Source organism: Triturus cristatus, chromosome 3_1 (assembly GCF_964204655.1).
Source record: "Triturus cristatus chromosome 3_1, aTriCri1.1, whole genome shotgun sequence".
NCBI classification, from domain to species: Eukaryota; Metazoa; Chordata; class Amphibia; order Caudata; family Salamandridae; genus Triturus; species Triturus cristatus.
The window spans coordinates 633,794,687-633,811,063 of NC_140583.1; the positions used below are offsets into that span (position 1 = coordinate 633,794,687).

A 16,377-nucleotide genomic window follows, 5' to 3' on the forward strand; every position below is an offset into this window, starting at 1 on the left:
TCAAAGCGGCAGCACACCAGACAAGTAACACTACCCCAAGTTACAACTGCTTTTTGAGTGTTTCATTTCTCCTTGTCTGGTTAATTACATATTGCATCGTATGCCACACCAGTCTGACATCTTGATAACCGATCGATGGCTCGCAGGTGCAGTTTGTCAGAGTGATGAGATCTGACCCATGTGGTACTGATGGAATTCTCTGCCTCTGCCCCAGCCTGGAGCCTCCGAAGGGCTCTTTCTGCCGTCGCCCTCTTCATCAGACGCCCCTGCCACAGTGGACAGCATGCTGCCTCCACTTATTTGCCCCAGCCTGAAGTCTCCGAAGGGCTCTTTCTGCTGTCCCCTCTGCACCAGATGCCCCTGCCACAGTAGAGGGCATGCTGCCTCAACTGATTTGCCCGAGCCTGGAGTCTACGAAGGGCTCTTTTTGCTGTCATCCTCTGCCCCAGATGCCCCAGCAGAGGGCATGCTGACTCCACTGACTTGCCCTAGCCTGGAGTCTCGGAAGGGCTCTTTTTCCTGCCACCCTCTACCCCAGAAGCCCCTGCCACAGTAGAGAGAATGCTGCCGCCAATGATTTGCCCTAGCCTGGAGTCTCGGAAGGGCTTTTTCTGCTGTCACTCTCTGCACCAGATGCCCCAGCAGAGGGCATGCAGCCTCCACTGATTTGCCCAAGCCTGGAGTCTCGGAAGGGCTCTTTTTGCTGCCACCCTCTACCCCAGAAGCCCCTGCCACAGTAGAGAGAATGCTGCCTCGGCTGATATGCCCCAGCCTGGAGTATCCGAAGGGCTCTTTCTCCTGTCATCCTCTGCCCCAGATGCCCCTGCCACAGTAGAGAGCATGCTGCCTCCACTGATTTGCCCTAGCCTGGAGTCTCCGAAGGGCTCTTTCTGCTGTCACGCTCTGCACCAGATGCCTCAGCAGAGGGCATGCTGCCTCCACTGATTTGCCCTTGCCTGGAGTCTTGGAAGAGCTCTTTTTGCTGCCATTGTCTGCCCCAGAAGCACCTGCCACAGTAGAGGGCATGCTGCCTCCACTGATTTGCCCCAGTCTGGAGTCTCCAAAGGGCTCTTTCTGCTGTCATCCTCTGCACCAGATGCCCCAGCCATAGTAGAGGGCATGCTGCCTCCACTGATTTGCCCTAGCCTGGAGTCTCCGAAGGGTTCTTTCTGCTGTCACCTTGTGCACCAGATGCCCCAGCCACAGTAGAGAGCATGCTGCCTCCACTGATTTGCCCTAGCCTGGAGTCTCCGAAGGGCTATTTCTGCTGTCACTCTCTGCACCAGATGCCCAAGCAGGGGGCATGCTGCCTCCACTGATTTGCCCTAGCCTGGAGTCTCGGAAGGGCTCTTTTTGCTGCCACCCTCTGCCCCAGAAGCCCGTACCACAGTAGAGAGTATACTGCCTCCACTGATTTTCCCCAGCCCGCAGTCTCCAAAGGGCTCTTTCTGCTGTCGCCCTCTACCCCAGATGCCCCAGCCACAGTAGAGAGCATTCTGCCTCCACTGATTTGCCCTAGCCTGGAGTCTCCGAAAGGCTCTTTCTGCTGTCACCCCCTGCACCAGATGGCCCTGTCACAGTGGAGGGCATGCTGCCTCCACTGATTTGCCCCAGCCTGAGGTCTCCGAAGGGCTCTTTCTGCTGTTAACCTCTGCACTAGATGCCCCAGCCACAGTAGAGAGCATGCTGCCTCCACTGCTTTGCAAGGGCTCTTTCTGCTGTCACTCTCTGCACCAGATGCCCCAGCAAAGGGCATGCTGCCTCCACTGATTTGCCCTAGCCTGGAGTCTCGGAAGGGCTCTTTTTGCTGCCACCCTCTGCCCCAGAAGCCCGTACCACAGTAGAGAGTATGCTGCCTCCACTGATTTTCCCCAGCCCGCAGTCTCCAAAGGGCTCTTTCTGCTGTCGCCCTATGCCCCAGCCACAGTAGAGAGCATTCTGCTTCCACTGATTTGCCCTGGCCTGGAGTCTCCGAAGGGCTCTTTCTGCTGTCACTCTCTGCACCAGATGCCCCATAAGAGGGCATGCTGCCTCCACTGATTTGCCCTAGCCTGGAGTCTCGGAAGGGCTCTTTTTGCTGCCACCCTCTGCCCCAGAAGCCTGTACCACAGTAGAGAGTATGCTGCCTCCACTGATTTTCCCCAGCCCGCAGTCTCCAAAGGGCTCTTTCTGCTGTCGCCCTCTACCCCAGATGCCCCAACCACAGTAGAGAGCATTCTGCCTCCACTGATTTGCCCTAGCCTGGAGTCTCCGAAGGGCTCTTTCTGCTGTCACCCACTACACCAGATGGCCCTGTCACAGTAGAGGGCATGCTGCTTCCACTGAAGTGCCCCAGTCTGGAGTCTCCGAAGGGCTCTTTCTGCTGTCATCCTCTGCCCCAGATGCCCCTGCCACAGTAGAGGGCATGCTGCCTCCACTGATTTGCCCCAGCCTGGAGTTTCCGAAGGGCTCTTTCTGCTGTCACTCTCTGCACCAGATGCCCCAGCAGAGGGCATGCTGCCTCCACTCATTTGCCCCAGCCTGGAGTCTCTGAAGGGCTCTTTTTGATGCCGCCCTCTACCCCAGAAGCCCCTGCCACAGTAGAGAGCATGCTGCCTTCACTGATTTGCCCTAGCCGGGAGTCTCCGAATGGCTCTTTTTGCTGCCACCCTCTACCCCAGAAGCCCCTGCCACAGTAGAGAGCATGCTGCCTCCACTGATTTGCCCTAGTCTGGAGTCTCCGAAGGGCTCTTTCTGCTGTCGCCCCCTGCCACAGTAGAGAGCATGCTGCCTCAGCTGATTTGCCCCAGCCTGGAGTCTCCAAAGGGCTCTTTTTGTTGTCACCCTCTGCCCCAGATGCCCCTACCACAGTAGTGATCATGCTGCCGTCACTGATTTGCCCAAGCCTGGAGTCTCCGAAGGGCTCTTTCTGCCGTCACTCTCTGCCCTAGATGCCCCTGCCACAGTAGAGAGCATGCTGCCTCCACTGATTTTCCCCAGCCTGTAGTCTCCGAAGGGCTCTTTCTACTGTCGTCCTATGCCCCAGCCACAGTAGAGAGCATTCTGCCTCCACTTATTTGCCCTGGCCTGGAGTCTCCGAAGGGCTCTTTCTGCTGTCACTCTCTGCACCAGATGCCCCATAAGAGGGCATGCTGCCTCCACTGATTTGCCCTAGCCTGGAGTCTCGGAAGGGCTCTTTCTGCTGTCGCCCTCTACCCCAGATGCCCCAACCACAGTAGAGAGCATTCTGCCTCCACTGATTTGCCCTAACCTGGAGTCTCCGAAGGGCTCTTTCTGCTGTCACCCACTACACCAGATGGCCCTGTCACAGTAGAGGGCATGCTGCTTCCACTGAAGTGCCCCAGTCTGGAGTCTCCGAAGGGCTCTTTCTGCTGTCATCCTCTGCCCCAGATGCCCCTGCCACAGTAAAGGGCATGCTGCCTCCACTGATTTGCCCCAGCCTGGAGTTTCCGAAGGGCTCTTCTGCTGTCACCCTCTACCCCAGAAGCCCCTGCGACAGTAGAGAGCATGCTGCCTCCGCTGATTTGCCCCAGCCTTGAGTCTCCGAAGGGCTCTTTCTGCTGTCACTCTCTGCACCAGATTCCCCAGCAGAGGGCATGCTGCCTCCACTCATTTGCCCTAGCCTGGAGTCTCTGAAGGGCTCTTTTTGCTGCCGCCCTCTACCCCAGAAGCCCCTGCCACAGTAGAGAGCATGCTGCCTCCACTGATTTGCCCTAGTCTGGAGTCTCCGAAGGGCTCTTTCTGCTGTTGCCCCCTGCCACAGTAGAGAGCATGCTGCCTCAGCTGATTTGCCCCAGCCTGGAGTCTTCAAAGGGCTCTTTTTGCTGTCACCCTCTGCCCCAGATGCCCCTACCACAGTAGTGATCATGCTGCCGTCACTGATTTGCCCAAGCCTGGAGTCTCCGAAGGGCTCTTTCTGCCGTCACTCTCTGCCCTAGATGCCCCTGCCACAGTAGAGAGCATGCTGCCTCCACTGATTTGCCCCAGCCTGTAGTCTCCGAAGGGCTCTTTTTGCTGTCACCCTCTGCCCCAGATGCCCCTGCCACAGTAGAGATCATACTGCCTTCACCGACTTGCAGTTGACTCGCAGCAACCTTTTTTCTAATCCCACAACATAAACTTGATTGTTTGTTTCTCTTGCTTACAGAAACGTAACTCAGCAGGCATTTTTTTGGGGAATACTCATTGTCTCCAGCCAGGCATCTCTTCCCACAGAAGTCTCCTTTAAAGGGCACCAGATCAGGCCGAAGAAGACCACCCGGGTGTGCGTGTGAAGTTTTACTCTCCTGTCTGACGGTGTAGTTACCACCATATGTACACATGAACTAGTCTATGGACTTCTACAAGATATGTGTGACCCCTCCTTGGGGCCGGTACTGTCTCCATATGACCAGTGCTAGATCTTGTTGTTAGTAGTAAGATGTCTGGAATTGGCAAGTAAAGTGCTCACCTGTGGCATAATCAATCAATTTACTTTTAATGAGTGATCATTTTTGCTCGTTTTTGTATCCTAAGTAAATGTGAAATAAACGGATTCATTGTGGGTGCATGTTGTTGAGAGATTCTTTCTTTTTGTGATTTCAAGCAATTTTTATTGCAAATTTTAGAAAATTGTAACGCCAAAGAAATAAGGAGACTGTGAACATAAAAACCAAACAAAAAAGAAATAAGAAAGAAGGAGGTGGGCACTGGCGAAAGTATCCGTCGTTCTATAGAATTTGTGACGAGATTATCATACATGTCCAGACATTCCCGTTAGCAATAAAGACAGTGACATATTGATTAGCATGTGTAATAATAGTGCTACATATTCCAGCTTAAGAATATCTTAGTGCATCCTGCTTTAAGTTGGATCCTGTTATACAACAAATAAATAATGAAATAATTAAACCAGTGGCTCTCGGTATTGATCAAAAGGTGCACTTGAGGGATGTTTGTAGTAGGCATTCAAGGTGAATATGGTGCATTGTTTGGCTAGAATTTGGTGAACATCATATATGCCCCTTGGTGAGTCGACTCTTAAGGGATGTCATGGAGGCTTAAAGATGAAGGAGAATGAATCCATAGCATTCCACATTTTCCTGTGGGCTGAGCGCCATGGGGAAAGTTGTAGAGCATTATTGTGGGCACCTCTCAAAAAGATTATCCATTCCTGCCACATCTTGAAATTGATTAGTTTGAAGTTCTTCCAATTACCTAGAATTATTTTGCACGCCCGGGTGAGCATTAGATCAAGTAGGTCCTGTTCATTGTCATTTTGTATTTGTGGCACTAAGCATCCTAGTAAAATACACGAGAATTCTCAGTTTGGTCTGATGTCTAGAATGTGTGTTATATACTAGTAAACTCTATCCCAGAACGGTTGCTGGATTGGACAATAAAATAACACATGTGGCAGGTCTCCTACATGAAAGTCACAGATCCAGTATAGGGGAGATTGAATGAGATTAAGCATGTGGAATTTAGCGGGTGTCCAGTAGGCTCTATTTATAATCATATATTTCGTTTGAGAGTGTATGGGCGAGACTTCATTACTAAAGGGAGTCATATGTATGCGTTCTCAGTTAAACTCAATAAATTTGGTGTGTAGTGGAGACGGAGGTTTAGGTACACACATTGCTATGTTAGCATAAGCGTCTTAGAAGTTAAAACGCCATCTTGCTGCTTGTGCACATGACACTGCTGATAGATGTTATTATATGAAGAATGCTTGCTTGCCTTTTCTTCACATGGGAACGGTTTGTTGTTCACATCCCTAGACGTGCACCGCGACCTTGGTCTGAACATGGTGTGCAGACACCGTCAGGGCTAACAAACAATGTATGCTTTTGAATTCAGGTTGATCGGCCCACTCTCTAGACATAACACGCACACAGCATCAAATCTCTGAAATTCGAGCGCCTTTAAATTGCAGTTTGCATGCATGAGACACACACTTTGGAGAAGACGTTTTCCAGACACAGAGCAAAGCTGATCCTGTGATGTGATTCACCTAAGCTGATATTTACGGTATGGGGTTCCCCATTCAAACCTAGAGACCTTCTATTAGTCTAATAATACTAGCTTACTATTGAAGGAAGGGTGGTTGTATTCCACTTTCATTTGTAACATGATTTCTCCCTTCAGTTTTTATGGTATTGTAACAATGCTGATGGTTTTAGTTTTAATCATTTGTCTGCTTATGTTATCCAAAGTACTACATCTTAGGACACGTAATTTATAAAATGTGTCTCAGATTATTCTTCTTGTGGACTGATATGAGAATAATAGCGAACAGGTATTTCTGATTCCCACCATTCCTGAGAGTACAATAAGTCGCATGTTCTGGGTTGTCCAATCATTGGTAGCTTTGAGCTGATACGGAGAGCGAATGAGACACTGATGCTGGTCGGATAGGGGTTCTGGGTACTGAGGTGAGTTTTTGGTACACCGCAATTCACTGAGGTCCTGGTTTCCTGCGCATAGTTCTGTGCATGAGCAGAATCCCTGCAACATGGCGCAACCAACGTTTGGTCTTTAGATTTGAGACGCCTTAGTAGTGCTTATATTGGTCCACGACACCCTCACTCTTGTTTCCGGATAGCGGGAGTGACGGTTTTAAACCTACCTATTTAATACAGTAGGTTCGGTCAAGCTTGTCAATCAAAAAATTTAAAAACCTTTTTGAACCCTTGTGCTTCTATAATATAGATTGTTTTTCTTCTCGGTGTCCATATGGCTGCAGTCGATATTGCGGCGCATAGCCGAGCACCTCTCTGGCGTCATTTGATGCAGTTCGGGGTGCCGGACGATGGAATGACTGTTATTTTTGTGGTGAGTGCCGATGCATCATATCCCTACGAGTTGTTGTACTCTTGGGTTACTCTGACGGCTGTGAATGTGGACGATACTACGTTTCACTCCTATACTCCCACACGGGGCCTAGTAAATTATACGTCATATAGGACACAGGAGATTCCTATTTCGGCATGGCAGCATCGCATTTGATTTAATGACGCCTTTCCCCATACGGTTACACCGGTTCGCTTAGGCCCTTTGTCCATTCCAGGGGGCACTTGGCCGGATTTACTCCTCATCCTCGTTATTTAAATGCTACGGTGGAAGAGTTGTGTGTCCTCCATACAGCCCTGATTACGGCATATCAGGCTTTAGTGCAATATGTTTCACGCAACGTGCAGATGGGGGCACCTGTTGTTGCGGGACAGGCAGCTGGCCCGGCCGGGATTGTCATTAGTCTCGTCATGGTTAATTCGGTAATGGGCAAGCGCCCCCAGAATAAGGACGATTTGCCTTATTGGCTTGCTGAGAAATTTGACCAGCTGGAGGCTGTATTTCCGCACTCTACTCCTGTGGAAAAACACAGGATACTCACCATTAGTTTGCAGAAAGACTTAGTCCCAGAGGTGGCCGATTGTGATAACTGGGGTAAAGTTTTTGCAGCGGTCTACTCAAAGTGCTTTGGCACCCCTTCTATGGCCGTGCTTCCCTCAGTCATCAAGTGTGTTCAAGATCAACATGGGCCGGAGGCGGCGGTCGAGTTGGGAATGAGGCTTTTCGGTGTGGTGGACGTGGTGGCCACTCTCATCCTTGGTAACCTAAAGGGAGATGCGGTTCACTTTCAGGTGGCGAATGGTTTAGCCCTTGTAGACGAACTCGATAAGCCTAGAGAGTTACCGAAAATTATTGCGGAGACTTATAGGAATATTGGCCGCAGTAGTTTGGGGATTAAGCCTACTATTGTCATTCCAGATGTGCAGCAGCAAACTAAGGCGAGTTCGTCTGTAAAAGACGATCGTCCAGCTTTTCCAAAACAAAATTGGAGAGCTAAGAAACAGGGGAAGCAGCAACAGAAACAGGGGTCTCGTCCCGCGTCACCGGTACAGGCGACTAGTGAGCGCACATATGATTTGCGCGATCGCACTAGAATTAGGTCACCTGACAGGTTTCAGGTTACTGAACAACGTTCTCCTCGTTCTTCACAGGAAACATCGGCCTCACAGTCCGGTGGCGGAGAACGTGGTAAAGGTCGGGGTGCCCAACAAGGACGTGAGCAACCCAGTCAGTCTGAGGTAAGAACAAGCAGGACGAGTTTGCACGACAACGTCCCCCGTTTCAGAAAAAGAAGGTTGCTGCCCTAACAGCGAGGTATGCCACAAATAGTGAGGATGCAGCTTCGGAACCTGACATGGGCACTAACGCTGCTCGACACTGCAGCGGAGGTTACAGTAGTGCGGCAAGCACTGCGTCCATTTCTGGAGGCGACAGCAACTGACACTTTCATTACGGTAGAAACTGCGGATACTAGAGTGGCTCCCCCTGACAGACTATATGATATAGTCCTTTTGATTGAGGGTGACATACAACGTACAATACAGGGGATTTTTTGGGATAATCTGACCACTAGATATGACATTCTATTAGCTGAGGCGGACTGGCCCCCAGCGTTTATTTTGGCCGCTCCTGGAGGGGAGTAGGTGATCCTCCCATCTTTCGCGCACACTGTGCCTAAGGATCACGCTCAGAAATTTGCAGAAGAGTGGGCCCAGGTGCTTGCTCCGGCTTTATACCGTACTCAGGTTGTGTGAGATAAATTATCGCCGAGCCATAAGATTCCTTTACGGCCTCTGCCCCAACCGCAATATCCCATGCGCCGCAAAGCTAGATCTCACGTCGCTGAAATCCTTGAACAAATGGAATATCAAGGTGTTAATGAAAATTGTGTGTCCCCAATGAATAATCCTCTATTCACTGTAACTAAACCTGATGGGTCATACCGCCTAGTTTTGGATTAGCGGCATTTGAACTCTCATTGTCGGACTTGTGCTGTACAGAAAACCCACAGTTCTGCCCTTGTGGATAGTCTCGTGAGAAAAAGGTTTAAGACCACACTTGACATATCTAATGGCTTTTTCAGCCACAATCTGTCCTCAATTAGTAGTCAATGGACAGCCTTTACTTCTGGCGGCAAACAGAAACAATTTAAGAGATTGGCCATGGGCTGTAAAAACAGCCCTGGCGTGTTTGCCGCACGTGTAGTCTCTGTTAGAGAGCATTGACCCTGATGCGAACTCGTATGTTGACGATATTTATCACACAGACGACGAATTGTGGCCGCATCTGTGTCGCGTTGACCGCATAATTGTTATGTTTGCGGACTTCGGTTACAAATTCAACTTTGCGAAGTCACACATTGCAGAGTATACAGTGTTGTTTTTGGGCTATGAACTCAACAATGAAGGTCGAGGATTAGCCCCTCATTTCCTGGAGAAGTGCGCATGTTTGCGTGCTCTGACAACACGGAAAAAACTACTATCTTTGCTGGGTTTTCTGAATTTGGGGCGTACTTATATTCCCGATTATGCCCAGCGTATCAAGTCGCTATATGCCTTGGTACAACCTACTTTTTCCAAATCATGCTGGCTGCCTGAACATTCAGCTGTCTTGCAATCTTTGCAGGCTGACCTTCTTGCTTCGAAATAGTTACTGACACGTGATAACCACACTAACCTGGTGATAAGAATTGTGCCAGGCACGGTGGGTTTCACATACTTAACGTTCTATGAGCACGACACAGTCCCCATTGCATACAAATCACACCTGTACACTTCGGCTGAGATGCGTTTTTCCACTGTCGAAAAAGTTTTGACTGCAGTGCAGATGGCAATTCTTAAAGAAAGAGCACTGTCGCAGGGGAAACGCATGTTGGTTGTCACACCGTATCCTGCTCTCGAGGCAGTGACGAAAGCCAGTGTACCTAATTCTAAAGCTTTGCATCCACGTTTGATACAATGGGCCACTTCCTTGACTTCTCTGGATGTCACCTACATCTTTGATTGCAGATGCAGGAGTTTTTGCAGTATGAATTTGTTCATCCAGCTCCTCTGTCTTTGCGCCCACTTGAGGAGTACCATTGTGTCATATACACCGACGGTTCTGCGCAGCCAGCGCTGGGATCGAAGCACGCTTATTCAGCGGCCTGCGCAATTGTGGCTGGTACTCTCGTGAATGGTGAATTCAAGTCTGATGCCGTGCATACGCACTCATTTAGTGATTGTACCGCACAGTTGGCAGAGCTACGTGCTCTTGTGCTTGCACTGGAGTTTGCTGATCCACGGGTTACAACTCTTATAGTGAGTGACTCATTTTACTGTGTTCAGTCTTTTAATGACAATTTATTATCTTTTGGTCTCAAAATGAAAATTGTGATTCCAAGGGAAGCACAATTAAGCATAAAATGCTTTGGGTTCGAGTGTCAGAACTTAGAGAATCTGCCTCTCGTGAATGTGATTAACACTCTTGGGCACCAACAAGTTGGTGTCCACGCTGTCGGAAACAGCTTAGCTGACGATGCAGCGAAAACTGCAGTGGCAACATATCTAGTGGCAGCAGTTACAAGAGCCAAAAGTAAGATTGATGATGACATCTTGGCAGCTATTGCTGCTACAGAGAAGGGTAGTAATTACCCTAGAGGTTTCCCTTCTCGGTACTCTTATCATTTAAGTCCTGATAAAGTCCCCTATGTGAGAATTAACGACGTTGTTGATAGATTGATTCCCAATGCGGACTGCAGACTTTCCTTGATAACAGCGGCTCACGAAGGTATGGCCTCTGCCCATGCCGGCATTTCAGCAACTGTTACTCACTTACAACAACGTTACTGGTGGCGCGGATTGTATAAACAGACTCGTACTTATGTTCTTAATTGTGACATTTGGCAGCAGATTAAACCTTCGACTGCTGCGCGCCCTCCACAAACGCAGTTGTACATATCTAATAACCCCCTTGGGTGTGTTTATTTAGATCACTGCGGTCCTTTCTCCTCTGATACTGCCTATAAGTACATCTTCGTGGCAGTTGATTTGTGCACACGTTTTCTTTGGGTATGGCCACAAAGGAGTGCTGATGCTCGCACTGTCATCAGGGATTTGCGTGTCTTTGTGGGAATCTTTGCATGTGGCACCCTTCATTCTGATCAAGGTCCTGTGTTCGCCTCTAAGGCGTACAAAGAAGCCATGAGATCTTTGGGGGTCCAAGTCAAATTTTCGTCTCCATACCGGCCTGAGGGCAATAGTGTTGTGGAACGGATGAACCGTGACTTAAAGCAATCCTTGACAGCTAGGATTTTAGGCACTGGCAGGATCTGGTTAGCCCATCTGTATAGCGTACAACGTGCACTTAATAATCTTCCAAGAAGGTCTCTGGGTGGGCGGACCCCATACGAAATGCTCTTTGGCATAAAGATGTTTGTCCCGGATCTTTATGGTCTAGACATGGCGGCGTTAGCCGCACCCTTTGACGTAGATGATCACTGTGCTGTATTACAGAATTTACAAAAGACCAGAGACAGTCTTGCAAAGGAACACTTGCCCTCCACAACTGATGCTGCGCTTCAGATTCCGGTAGTTGGCTGGCTACCTCGAGTTGGTGACCTGGTCCGTGAGAAGGTGGAGAACAAGAAGGAGTTTGGCCCCTCTTATCGTGCACCGGTACCAGTGCTTGGCGTGCAGGGTACAAGAACAGTCATTTTACCTCCACTTCCTGGTCGCAAGGATAACCGGTACATCTCCATTGACAATGTCAAACTACAGTGAATGGCCGATTCTTTAGTATGACTCCAGCGGTCTCTTGTCCAGCGATGCGTAGAAATTCTGTTTTGGCTCCGGCGAATTCCAACAGGCCTGACATTGCCATCGAGATGCATACAGTTACTGATCCCTTATTGCCTCCACCGACTGGTGGTCAATCTGCAGATACTGAGTATGCTTATCCCACAGATGTATCGTTGCCTGGTTTACAATCAACTGCAGTTGACCAGTCACGACTTTCATTTGATACTAACTCTATGACTTCCAATCCCCCATCAAAAGTTTCTATTTTTGCTGCTTGGTTTAAGAGAACTTTTTTAATTCCCCCCTGGACTTACATTTGGCTGTTGCTCATAAGTATCTTTTTGTTTATGTCCATTGAATTTGTGGTGGTATTTTTTCTTCTTATAAATGGACACTATCTCACCGAAAGATCTGCAGTTAGACTAATTGATGGAACTTTGGCCCCTCAATCCTCATCACACGTCATGAAAAGGGACCAGACTTTTGTGAATATTACGGCCTGACCTGTGAAGGATGGGATTGTGTGGGATTCTGTTAACTTTCAAATTCATGGTCCCACAGAAGTGTTTAATGTTCCAAATGTACTTTGTGTTTCTATGGGGGATGTTGTGAAACAAAACATCCAGTCTGATGATTGGGACGTCCAGGCCATAAAGGCACCGTTTTCTGATTTGAAATATTATGCTGCTTTTGATGCTGAAGATTTGTATTTAGACACAGCTAATTATGGGGAGCTATTTTGCTACCAACACTATGGTAATCACTTCCTCCATAAAGCCAATACTTTTAGAAATGTTGTTAATTATACGCAATGGGAACATTGTCTAGCACCAACTGAAGGCAGCTCTAAAACTTTTGTGAACAAATTTACAGATTTTACAGATTTTAGTGAATCTGACCCTAAAGCATTTTATTTTAAACTAGCTGCAGAACCAGCATCTAAAGTTAGACTTACTTCTACTAAATTGTTATATTCCAAATCCTTTATGGACGAGTTGAATATACGGGGTTATGATTTGTGGAAAGATACCATTGATCTTAAATCGCGTTGGGGTTCTAAATCCTGGCAGGTACGAGGGACTGAAGCTCTGCATCGTGCTTGCCTTATCTCAAACCACGTGTTATTTTTGAATTCGACCATTTTTCAAACCACCTGTTTTGGATTGGCTACTTCTAAAAAGATTAATTCCTCATCTATTCCTGATCTGGGTGCTTACCCGAATTGGGATAATCACACATATCTATCCCTTGAGGAGTCGCAGTCATATATTACTAACACATCCTTCAATATCTCCAGTTTAGATCATGAAGGATGGTTATTATGGCAGAAAAGCTCAGATTCCTGTCAACATAGTTTTCTTGGTCTATATCCTGGATATACACAGGTTAGAGTAGACCCACGTTTTGAATCTTCCCATTCGGTTACTACCTATTCTGTAGGGAAGTTATGTCAGAACTGGCTGCAACATTCCACCTTGGCATCTGTTAAACTTCATTTATCAAAATTGCTTGACAAAATAGATTTGAATAATTTTGTTAACGGTCCTGTAGGTGGCAGGTCCAAAAGTTGGGTATATGCTATTTATAACAAAGTTTGGAAACTATCGCAAATTGAAGCGGCCTCCAGATTGAGAGCTATTGATCAAGCCAATTTGGAGAAAGTGCTAGCTGTCATCGATAATAGCATTAACACACTTTCATCCAGAATTTATACATTAGATAATATTGTTTCATCTGTTGTAGATATTGTACAGGATGATATGTCTGTTTTATATCATGGTCAGAATCAATTGCGTTCTATAATGCAGTTTGCATGGACATTACAAACTCTGAAGGGACTACATGAATACATCTTCTTTATTCCTGCCATTTAATCTGACTGCGAAACAACAGTTTATGTCCATGAAAGATGCGACATACTCATTACTGCATATTGAAAAGTTGGAACCTTTGCCTTTCTCTGTAGCCGAATTGAACTCCACAGTGTGGCTTATCCACGAGTTAATCACCTTGCCATTTCCTCTGTTTAAGTTCAATTCCTGTATGAAACATTATGCCCTAGGCAGATATGAACCATTGGGTACTGCTTTTCTGCATGAAGTTTGGTCACTCCCTTTCACATACAGATGCAACCGAGAAGGAAAATAAGTTTATTTGAAAGGTGAAGAGTGCATTTCCACACCTGATCACTTAGTAGTTTGTAGGCACATCCAATTGCATGGTGCATGCAACGTTCAGGCACCGAATTTGCGTTCTGAAAGGGATTCCAGTGCCAGCTATTACACCCACTTTTACATTGTTAGCTAACGGTAGTAGTTTGCTTTTAAATAATGAGGCTTGCTGCGGGATGCTATTGGGAATTCCCTACAATGTGACTGTCTCACAACATGTAGTATGCTGCAAAAATGTCCTTTTCCCGCCCCCACATGGGAGGTTGGATGTATCCATCTGGCCTTCCATCCCAACCTTGAAAGCAGAGTTCAACAAGATGAGCAGAATAAGGGCTCTATTGTCTCAAAAAGAAGTCGCTCTGACTTCCTCCCGTGAAACATTTGTTCTTCACGTAGCAAACACCCGCACCGAGGTGCATGTGCTTTTAAACACTGATCTCCCCCTTCATTTTGGCGCGCTGATTCACACTATATTCAATGCCTCGTCAACAACTGGCTTGGCTCATTTTTTCAAAGTTGTGGGCTCCGGCCTCGTGACCTCTTTCCAAACAATTTTTGGTGTGATACCGACATTTTTTCATTCTATTTTTTCCAGCGTCTTCGGCGGGCTCCCGTTGATTCTCGCCCTCACGGCTGGTGTGCTCCTGTTGGTTTGCCTGCTGCGCAATGGCTGCACAATATGTGTCACAAGGCAGCCTTCCCCGGCTGCTCCATCTTCGTAACCGGATGCTTGATTGTTACGGTACATTGCCACTGGCCACCTTAAGCATAGCCTATGGATTGTCCTTCCGGTTTTCTTACTTTACTTGCGTGCAACCTGTTTTTCATTGCATAGATTGTCCCTTCGAATGGGCTCTGGATTTGTGCCTGTCAAACTCGGTGTCTCCTGCCCCGGATTATGATCGACTGATGAGTCCCTTAGTGGCTCATGAGTTGGACTGTTCTGGTATCAGGATTATGGCCTGTGGAGCGGCACATGGAGTCCTAGGGAATTGGGACATCTATACGGCAGCATAAGAATTCTTGGCGAGGAGTTACATCGAAGAATACGCAAGTTGCCCTCTGATTGTGCTAGAGGCTCCAGTTGGTGAAGAACACGAATGTTCATTTACTTTGTTAGACTGGATGGCGGACACCTTTGCCGGTCATTATAATGACTTCCTCTTGGAGGCTGTCGCAACTTACTGTGCTTACACGCTGATGGATTAACTTGGAAGTCGACCAACTTCCGACATTTGAACTACACATTTTTTTTGTGAGTTTTTTTGTCTTGCCATTTAGGCTGTACTGAGCCTTTGCGAGATAGTACGTCACATGTTTGTTCTTTTTTCTCTCCATTTTTTTCTTTTCTCTTTTTTTCTTCTCTTTCTCTCTCTCTAGTTTCTCTTTTATCTTTCTACACCAGTTTTTCGAACTTTCACAGCCATTTCTATGGATTTACAATACATGCACTTGGTTCTGTCTCTGTCGAACTTGAACTCTGCGTTCCTAAATTGTACCCCTATTTGTTCGTGGTCAGATCAAGGGGGGTGTAGTGGAGACGGAGGTTTAGGTACACACATTGCTATGTTAGCATATGCGTCTTAGAAGTTAAAACGCCATCTGGCCACTTTTGCTGCTTGTGCACACGACACTGCTGATAGATGTTATTATATGAAGAATGCTTGCTTGCCTTTTCTTCACATGGGAACGGTTGGTTGTTCACATCCCTAGATGTGGACCGCGACCTTGGTCTGAACATGGTGTGCAGACACAGTCAGGGCTAACAAACAATGTATGCTTTTGAATTCAGGTTGATCGGCCCACTCTCTAGACATAACACGCACACAGCTGCAAATCTCTGAAATTCGAGCGCCTTTAATATTGCAGTTTGCATGCATGAGACACACACTTTGGAGAAGACTTTTTCCAGACACAGAGCAAAGCTGATCCTGTGATGTGATTCACCTAAGCTGATATTTACGGTATGGGGTTCCCCTTTCAAACCTAGAGACCTTCTATTAGTCTAATAATACTAGCTTACTATTGAAGGAAGGGTGGTTGTATTCCACTTTCATTTGTAACATGATTTCTCCCTTCATTTTTTATGGTATTGTAACAATGCTGATGGTTTTAGTTTTAATCATTTGTCTGCTTATGTTAGCCAAAATACTGCATCTTAGGACACGTATTTTATAAAATAAATATTTTAAACTTTACTGATATGAGAATAATAGCGAACAGGTATTTCTGATTCCCACCATTCCTGAGAGTACACTAAGTCGCATGTTCTGGGTTGTCCAATCATTGGTAGCTTCGAGCTGATACGGAGAGCGAATGAGACACTGATGCTGGTCGGATAGGGGTTCTGGGTACAGAGGTGAGTTTTTGGTACACCGCAATTAACTGAGGTCCTGGTTTCCTGCGCATAGTTCTGTGCATGAGCAGAATCCCTGCAACAGGTGTTGGGTTCAGCTTCCAATTTCTTTTCGTTGACTGTAAGGTTCTAACATGGTTTAGTCAGGAGTAGTATATATATGCTAGATAGAGCATGACCGCTTTTGAGCAGCTAGGATAGCCTGAGAGGTAAAAAAGGGCCAACCGGTCTTATAGTATGT

The 16,377-nt window shown here is 47.2% G+C and overlaps 1 protein-coding gene across 1 annotated transcript in view; it reads left to right on the plus strand.

Moving 5' to 3' along the window:
- AAGAB (alpha and gamma adaptin binding protein) overlaps positions 1–16,377 on the plus strand; it is a 206,363-nt gene that overhangs the window by 131,768 nt on the left and 58,218 nt on the right. The window lies entirely within an intron of this gene.